Source organism: Apium graveolens, chromosome 10, assembly GCF_009905375.1.
Source record: "Apium graveolens cultivar Ventura chromosome 10, ASM990537v1, whole genome shotgun sequence".
Taxonomy (NCBI): Eukaryota; Viridiplantae; Streptophyta; class Magnoliopsida; order Apiales; family Apiaceae; genus Apium; species Apium graveolens.
The window spans coordinates 107539355-107548016 of record NC_133656.1 but is presented as its reverse complement, the minus strand read 5'-3'; the positions used below and the strand labels follow the sequence as shown (position 1 = coordinate 107548016).

At 36.4% G+C, this 8662-nt stretch overlaps 1 non-coding gene across 1 annotated transcript; it reads right to left on the bottom strand.

Annotated features, from left to right (window-relative positions):
• Positions 1 to 660: 660 nt before the first annotated feature.
• On the bottom strand, positions 661 to 767 carry LOC141694784 (small nucleolar RNA R71). Its single transcript, XR_012564067.1, has one exon. It is a non-coding gene; the product is annotated as a small nucleolar RNA R71 (small nucleolar RNA).
• Between the last annotated feature and the right edge of the window lie 7895 nt (positions 768 to 8662).

Genomic DNA, 8662 nt, shown 5'->3' with positions numbered 1-8662 from the left:
CTCCGCTGCCGGGGACTGTAGTGTTAATTATTAGTTTATGTGCTTTCCATCGGGGGTCGTTAAAGTTCATTGACTCGGACATTGTTACTTATTTGTTTCTTTGTTTTATTTCAGGTGATCTAGCGAGGGTGTATGCATACGCGTTCGCGTACTCGTAAGAGAACACTGGATAAAGCCGAGGAAGAACTTGTGGTAGTTCGTAGGGAAGTTTTTGAGGAAGAAAAGAAGGTAGAAGAAGAAGAGAAAGTTGAAGAGCCAATTGTAGTAGCTATGGGTGATCAAGCGGAAAATCTGAAGGCTTTGATGGACTATTCTAAGCCTAAGATTAATGACATTCAGTCTAGTATCATTAGACCATCCATCAGGGCTAACACTTTTGAGATCAAGTCAAGCACAATCCAGATGATACAGAACTCAGTTTAGTTTGGGGGTTCTCCTACTGAAGACCCCAACATGCACATCAGGGATTTTATCGACATCTGCAACACTTTCAAGTTCAATGATGTAACTGAAGATGCTATCAAACTACGACTCTTCCCATTCTTTCTGAGGGACAAAGCTAAGTGCTGGTTACACTCTCTACGAGCAGGGTCTATCACCACTTGGGAAGATCTTACTCAAAAGTTTCTCACTAAATTTTTCCCCATGGCAAAAACTGCAGCAATCAGGAATGCTCTTACCCAGTTGGCGCAGCAAACTGGAGAATCTCTGTGTGAGGCTTGGGATCGATATAAGGAGATGTTAAGGAAGTTCCCACACCATGGCATGCCTGATTGGATGATTATCAACTGTTTCTACAATGGATTGTGTGTTACTTCTAGACCCATGCTTGATGCAGCATCAGGAGGAGCCTTATGGGCTAAGAGCTACGATGAAGCTTATGAAATTATTAAATTGATGGTTGCTAATGAGTACCAGAATCCTTCCCAGAGACTGACTCAGGGAAAAGTAGCAGGAATTCTGGAGTTGGACGCAGCAGGTTAGGTCACACAACACTATAGAAGGGGGTTGAATATAGTGTTTATACAATCAAATCGATTTCGAACACAAGTATGTAACAGTAATAAATATATTCAATATAATAAACTCTGTTATAATAGAACAATTATTCTCTCTTAGTGATGAAGAATATCACTAAGAGCTGCTAGGTTACAATATATAATCTTCCTCGTGAATGATAACACATATAGTGTAAACCCTAAGCTGTGTTTATATAGTACACAACTACAAGATATCTTCTAATGGATATGGAATATAATTAAGTCTCCTAAAATATATCAATCATATATTATCTTCTACAAGTCTTCTAGTCTTCTAACTCTTCATGCATATCTTCTATTGTTTTAGTCACGATCCTTTCCTGTAAATCAGCTGCTTTTCTTATCTGAAGTATCTGCACTTAAGTCCTGATATAAATCCTGACGGCCTTAAGTTCTGATATAAATTCTGACTTCAGTAAGTTCTGATTTCCAGTAAGTCCTGATATTAAGTTCTGAAACTAAACACAACATATTAGACATGACATCTCAAATATATCTAACAATCTCCCCCAACTTGTAAATTATGAAAAATATACAAGTTAATAGATTTGATGATGTCAAAAACATTTAAGTACAAATGCAATGAGAGTTTATTTAGACAACTAACTACTACTTACAGTCCTTGTAGCTTTTACCAAATATACTAAGTCAATCTGAATCCAAAGTGATTCTTGACAAAGTTTGATATCAGCTTCTCTTCTGCATTCCTCAGGACTTGAGCTATTGTAGCTTTGACTTGCTTCATTTCTTCATCTTGACTACCAATCTGGTAGATTGAAGTCCTAAGTGCTGAGATATGATTTCTTTCCAAACCATCACCAAGTCTGATTACTCTTGGATGAAATGAGTCTTCATTATAGCACATACATTTCTCTTTCAGAATAACTTCAAGTTTACCAGAATCCTTCTTCATTGGAATTTCACTTCCATCATCTTCAACTATATTTGGAATGAATTCTGTAACCCTTGATCCAGAGATTCTTACTTTATCCCTTATGGTCTTCATGATGAAATTTGACCATCTCCTAGTAATCTCAGGCTTTATCTCCAAAAGATAATGAAAGAATTAAAGTTCTTTCAGAGATTTGTTCAGCACATCTGATTCTGACATTCTATATGTTCTTCCATCTTCAAGAAATAGAATCAGCTTTTCTTTGACATTACTTTTATCATGAGCATCCAGTACCACTTGAATAGATATAACCTTATCAAGGTGTTTCTGTGTAACTTCTTCAAGAGGTTTGTCAGTCAATAAGAATGGATCTCTAGTAAGTACTTCAACTCATGTCTTGATTTTGGCTTCTTCAGAACCTAATCCTGCTCTGTCTCTTGCTTCTCTGGCTTTGAATCCAACAATCATGAAATCAGATAACAATTGACTTTTCTTAGGATCTGATGGATTAACATTCTTCCATAGGAGTTTTCTCTTATCAGTAACTGTCAATTTGTTCAAATCAACTTGAGCTTTGTCAGAGGTTGATGTCTTGATGACTTGATCAGAATTTGCTGTTTCTTCTGTAGCTTGTTGTTCTTTACTCTGAACAACTTGAGCTCTGTCAGAGGTTGTCTTAGATTCTTCAGTTATCTTCCTTCTTTTCAGAGTTTCAATAGTTTCATCTTCAACAGCTGTATCATAAAAAACTTGAACCATTTTGCACACTGGTTTCATCAGGATTTGAGGAATCTTCATCTCATGTGTCTTTGTTGGTTCATCAATTTTTCCTTTCCCTTTTTCTTTGGGATCAATCTCACCTTGTGATCTTGTCTTGGGCTTTGAAGCCTCAGATCTTTCCTTGATCAAAATGCCTTTTGCCTTAGGCCTTGGAGGTTACTTAGCATTGGAAGCTTTAGACTTAAGATTTGTCTTCTCAGCTGTAAATCTAGCTTCTTCCTCCTTTAAAGTCTCTAAATCCATTCCAGGATTATGCTTGAGAAATAGTCTTCTAGCAATTTCTTCATCAAGTGTCTGAATCTTGGGATCTTTATAATAGACTATAGTCTCCCTTCCCTTGAGCTTCAGAGTTTGCAAAAACTTCTGAGAGTCTTGACTTCCTCCTTGAATGAGAATATCAGAACTTGATATCAGACTTTGATCATCAGAACTTGCTATCAGAGCTTGAGAATTTACAGCTTCAGAACTTGTCTTCTTCTGTGTAGAAGATTTGATAGAGTCAAAAATTAGTTTACTTGAAGAAACTTTATTATTTTTCCCTTGACCTTGCCCCTTGCCCTTGCTAGGGTTTCCCTGGTCATCTTCTATATCATCCTTCTTCTTCAGTACTTGACTAGTTGAGCATTTGGACTTCACCACCTTCTCCCCCTTTTTTGGCATCATCTGGTAGGAGTAAAGATAGAAGAAGTTCTACTGAAGATTGGATTTTATTCAGTTGAGTTTGTTGAGAGGCTTGATTCCGCAGGACCTCAGTCAGTTGGGCCTGTTGCTTTTCTTGAACCTTCTCAATAGCCTCTACTTTCTCATGAATAGGTCTGATAAACCTATTCTTGTCCAGCTTGATCATCAGGTCCAGCTTATCAGCATTTTCATGTAGGTTATCAACCTTGGCATGAGTAATGGAGTGTTGACCTTGAAGGCTTTTAGTATTGAGAGTTGTGACTTTAAGTTGAGCTTTAAAGTTGGAATTTGTCATCAACTCATCAGCTTTAGCAATATGATCTGATAGCACTTTGGAGCTATGAATGAAATCAGATTCATTCCACTTCTTGGTCCATTCAACTCCTCTGTGAGTTTCTTCCCATGAAATAGGAGCATCTTGTTCAACAAACTTTATAATCAGTGCCTCCTTTCCAAGAACTTGAGCTGGAGTGTTAACTGGAGCCGACTCTCCAGAACTTGCAAGAAACTCATCATCTTCTGACAACATAAGTGTGTGTGTGGCTGTTGGAGATTCTGGTACAACTTCCTCTGTTTCCATATCTAGAATTGGTGTGTTTGGAACTTCAGCATATAGTGGAGAAACAGGTGGAGTTATCACTTGTCCTTGTGGTGCTTCTAGAAACAGGACAGATGGAATGTGCAGCCTATGAATATCAATTTCAGGACTTAATCCTGAATCTGCAACTGGAACATTTTCTTTGATAGGAGAGACAGGAGGTGTGATCACTGTGTCTGGAACAGTGTCTTTAGCTTGAGGTGGAGGTGGCAAAGCTTCAATCACTATTGGTCCTGATGAGATCAGAGATTCCTGATCCCCTTCCTCAGCTTCATTAGTATCCTCAGATTGATGTTGTTCCATATGCCTTCCTGCTCTCATTTTATTTGATCTCCTGAATGGTGAAGGAGTTGCTTGAGCAGCATCAGAACTTGAAGTTCTTTTCCTCCTTAAAATATCAGAACCCTCAGCTTCAGTTTCCTTTTGAGGAGTTTCCTTCTGAGGAGTTACCTTCTCAGCTGCTACCTCCTTCTGAAAAATTTCTTTTTCAGCTTCTACTGTCGCAGGTTCTGATGCATGAACCTGGACTTGCTCCTATTCTTCATCAGACTCATCCCTTAGTATCATCCTTCTTCTCCTTGATGGAGATTTAGGAACATATTTTGCTCTTGAAGGTTTGGGTCTAGATGTTGTAGCAGATGTTGTGGTTGAGAAGATTGTGCAGGCTGGAAATAAGTTCTGATGGTAGGCTGTGGTTGAGGTTGAGAGGATTGAGCTGGTTGTGTATTGGTTGTAGGTGTTGATGGAGGTTGAGAGGGTGCTACATCAGGATATATGGTACTGTATGTGAGAGGATCAGAATTTACTAAGAACTGTTTGACTGATTGAGAAATTTGGAGGGGTCTTAGTATAGTCTTCTTATTATCAGTAGATAATAAGTCTGTGAAGGCCCTTTTAACAAGCTTAAAGGGTTGAATCGTCTCACTATAGTTTTGAGGCTTATCAGGACAACAAAAACTGTAAATTAATTGACAAAATCTAGCAAAGTACACAATATTTGGGTCCTCATTCATTCTATCCCCAATAAAACCAAGAATAGCAGTAGCATAATCAAAGTGAGTTTGATTTAGAAGTGCATACCCTATTTGCCGACTGAGAATGGGAATGACATCAAAGTTGGAGCATTTATTGGCAAAAGCTCTGATGATGCAGTCAAAGAAGAAAATTCACTCTCTTCTAATGTATGGCCTCTTCAGTTGTCCCGGCTTGGAAAAACCTTTTTCATAGCCAAGATTGGCCATCATACCCTGTAGAAGTGGCTCCTCTATCCGAGCATTGAAAGTGCAATTCTCTAGTAATTGCAAAGCCTGTCGAACTGTTGACAATGTTACCAGATGCTCTTCTTCCCCTGTTGTGAAAATGATACTTGGGGACCCAGCCTCACCTCTATTATCATAAACACCAGTCCTCCAAAACTCCAGTATTTGTGTTCCTGAGAGTAATTGTAGTTGGGTCAGAGCATACCCAATCTCACTTCGAGCCATAAAGTCTTGAACAAAATGAAGATCTGATGGAGCATTATCATTGCTAAGAATAACCATGTAGTTGTTGGGGACGAACTTGGCTCCATTAAGGATAATGTCCTTGGGTGCCATTTTTGAAAAATTAAGTGAAAGTTGTGTGTACAAAAGGTGTTTGATAAAATGCCTGTAAGAAAAAGCTTCAGAGAATATTAGAGAGTGAGAAAGAGAATAAGAGAGATTAGAAAGTAAAAATAGTAGGTAAAAGATTATAAAATCTTTTAACTCTCTTATTTATACACCCCACGTGACAACGGCTAATTTTTTGAAGCAGGACAGACTTTTTACACCTGACAACATGGAAACAGTCAAAAAAGTAATGAGTGGGCACGGTAAACGTGCAGTAATTATTGCTCACATGCTATTACCAAACCAAACACGCAACCCATTAACCAAATGATTATCACTATTTTTATCTCACCTAATTATTTTCTGACAAAATATAACTGTTACAGTAAATACTAAAAATAATCCAAGTAATTAAATAATGCCACGTAAGCATCAGAGTTTCCATCAGGATTTGCATCAGAACTTGACTATTATCAGAATTTAACGGTCATCAGAACATGGCTTCTGTACTTAAAAAGTGAATTTCTGTTTCTGTGATTCTTTACACAAATACTGACTAGTTTCTTCAGAGTTTAATCATCAGAACTTTCATCAGAACTTGTCCTTAGAATTTATACAAATAATACTTAACTGTTTGTCAAAAACAACTTAATCACCACAGTAATTTTCATCATTCATATGGAATGATAGTGTGTGCATTAAAAATCATCAGAAAATGATTAAAGTCTGATAAACTTCAGTATATCTTCGAAATAAGGCATAACTAAGAAAAGTGCTTAAAATCTGTCTTTAATTTTGAAGTCTACTATAGGATAAGTTTATGCAAGAGTCCACCTCAACTGTTTGTGCTCATTTTATGCATCTTTTGACATTCTTTTTATAGTGGCTTCTCAGTGTAAATGAGTCACAACTGCTATCAAAATTTATGCTATTATCAGAGTATTTCTCCAGTAATCAGAGAATGTGAAAAGTCACCAAGAAAAATTTATTTGCTTTTCTAATGCATATAACTTAATACCAGCAATGCACTTGGGTCTTCCCTGTCACATATTTACTCTAGATCTCAAAGGAGTACCTGATTTTAAAATTTTTCTTTTCTTTTATTTTCTTCAGATAAGTGAGGCTTATCAAGCATGTAGTTCATCCTTAAGATTTACTGACATTAGAATTTGATAGATAAGAAGCAAAAATCTAGTTTGTGACTTAGTAATAAGATACACAAAGTAAATTTGACTAAGATCAAAATCAGAGTTTGCTTGTGTTATGGATTTCCACATAAACAACTAATTCAAATATGGGATATGTAGTTTGTTAAAGACTACTAAGTCAGCATCTAACAAATAATCCTCATTAGAGTGAATAGTCACAGAATATTCAAAACACTATCAGAGTATATAGAATCACATCAGATAACAATCAGTATTTAATATCTTACAATTTAAGCACAGATTATATGGAGATAAGATAATCTGTAAACACTGATCATAAAGTATGATGCATGAGAACAAAAACTAAACAGATTTTGAGAAAGAACCTGAAACCATTCTGTTATTCCCTTAACAATATAGCAAGAATTATAGAAGGGGGGTTGAATGGAATTCTTGAACCTTTTTCTTGAAATAAAAATGTTCAACTCGATTATGGATATATTTGTTTTGATTAGCACAATGCGGAATGTAAACTTGAATGAATCAAAACATAAGTAATTAAAAACAAGAGTCTTTAAAAACTTTCTGGTGGATTTAAACAATTCCACCAGAGATATATTTAATATATCGAGAGGACTCTGTGTGCAGAAATGCTCACAGCTGCTTACAAAATAGAACTGCTAAGAACACAGGAAATGCTAAAGATAGTGCTTACAAAGATTTCTCTGTTGTTGTTTCTTAGCTATCTCAATTATTTTTCTATTTGCTACTCTCTTGGTTTATATATTACCAAGATTACAAAGTCAAAAGAACTGAACAAATATAAAATCTAACAGTCTTGATCTTTGCTGCTTTTCGTCCTCTATTACCCAGTTAATGGGCTTCCACAGTGTACTTGTATTCAACTCAACGGCTGTGTGTCAGCTTTCACTGTTCAACTGATGTTTAAATCTTGATATGATCATCTGTCGACTTTCAGATCATCCGTCGATGACTTAATTGATCATCCGTCGACTGCTATGTTAAATATCCGTTGATAGTCATTTGATCATCCGTCGAAGCTTTGTTAAGCATCCGTTGGTAGCTATTTTGGTCATCCGTCGAAGCTTTGTTAATCATCCGTTGGTAGCTATTTTGGCACTTGACTTCATTTCACTTATACAGAATTACAAGACATTGCTTATGTACAGTTAATCAACCTATTCTGCATATCTAGTTAAAGTCAACATGACTTATATGCTACTTCAGATTCTATACAATGGTGCATACAACACTGTGCTACAAACTTATTATTACATAAGCTACACTCTCGATGGATAATAAGTTAATCATCCGTCGGGACTATAATGAGTTATCCGTCGAGACTATAATTCTTATCCGTCGAGTGCTACATTATTTCACTAAGTAAAATCTACTTAGATGTTTTGTTTAGGTAATCATCAAGTACTCAACATATTCACAACAATCTCCCCCAATTTATGTCTACTGGAATTGTAGCCATAAATTAAGAGATACTTAATGATAACAAAACATCCTAAACATATATTTTTAAAGATAAGTAGATAGAACTGAAAGTGCTTCAATTTAAACAAAAATGTACAAGGTTTGGCTCACAGTCAGTTCAAGATGCTCCTCTAGTCTGAGCAGATTTTTCTAGATTCTTGAAGGTCTGGATCTTCTTCCAAGCTTTCTGTTGTTTTCTTTAATTTGATTCTGGAGCTGTCTGTGGAATTCTAATTCATCAGATTCTGAGAGATCTAACATTTCTTGCATTTCCAAGAGAGTCTCATTGCTAGAGATACTCAATTGGTCTTCTAATATGAAGAATCTTCTCACACCCTTGTCATCCATGAATTCCATCAGCCAGTAGGGCCTTAGATGCACTCTTCTCCCTGTGTATGGGATGATAAGAGTTTTGGGTAGTGCATCTTTGG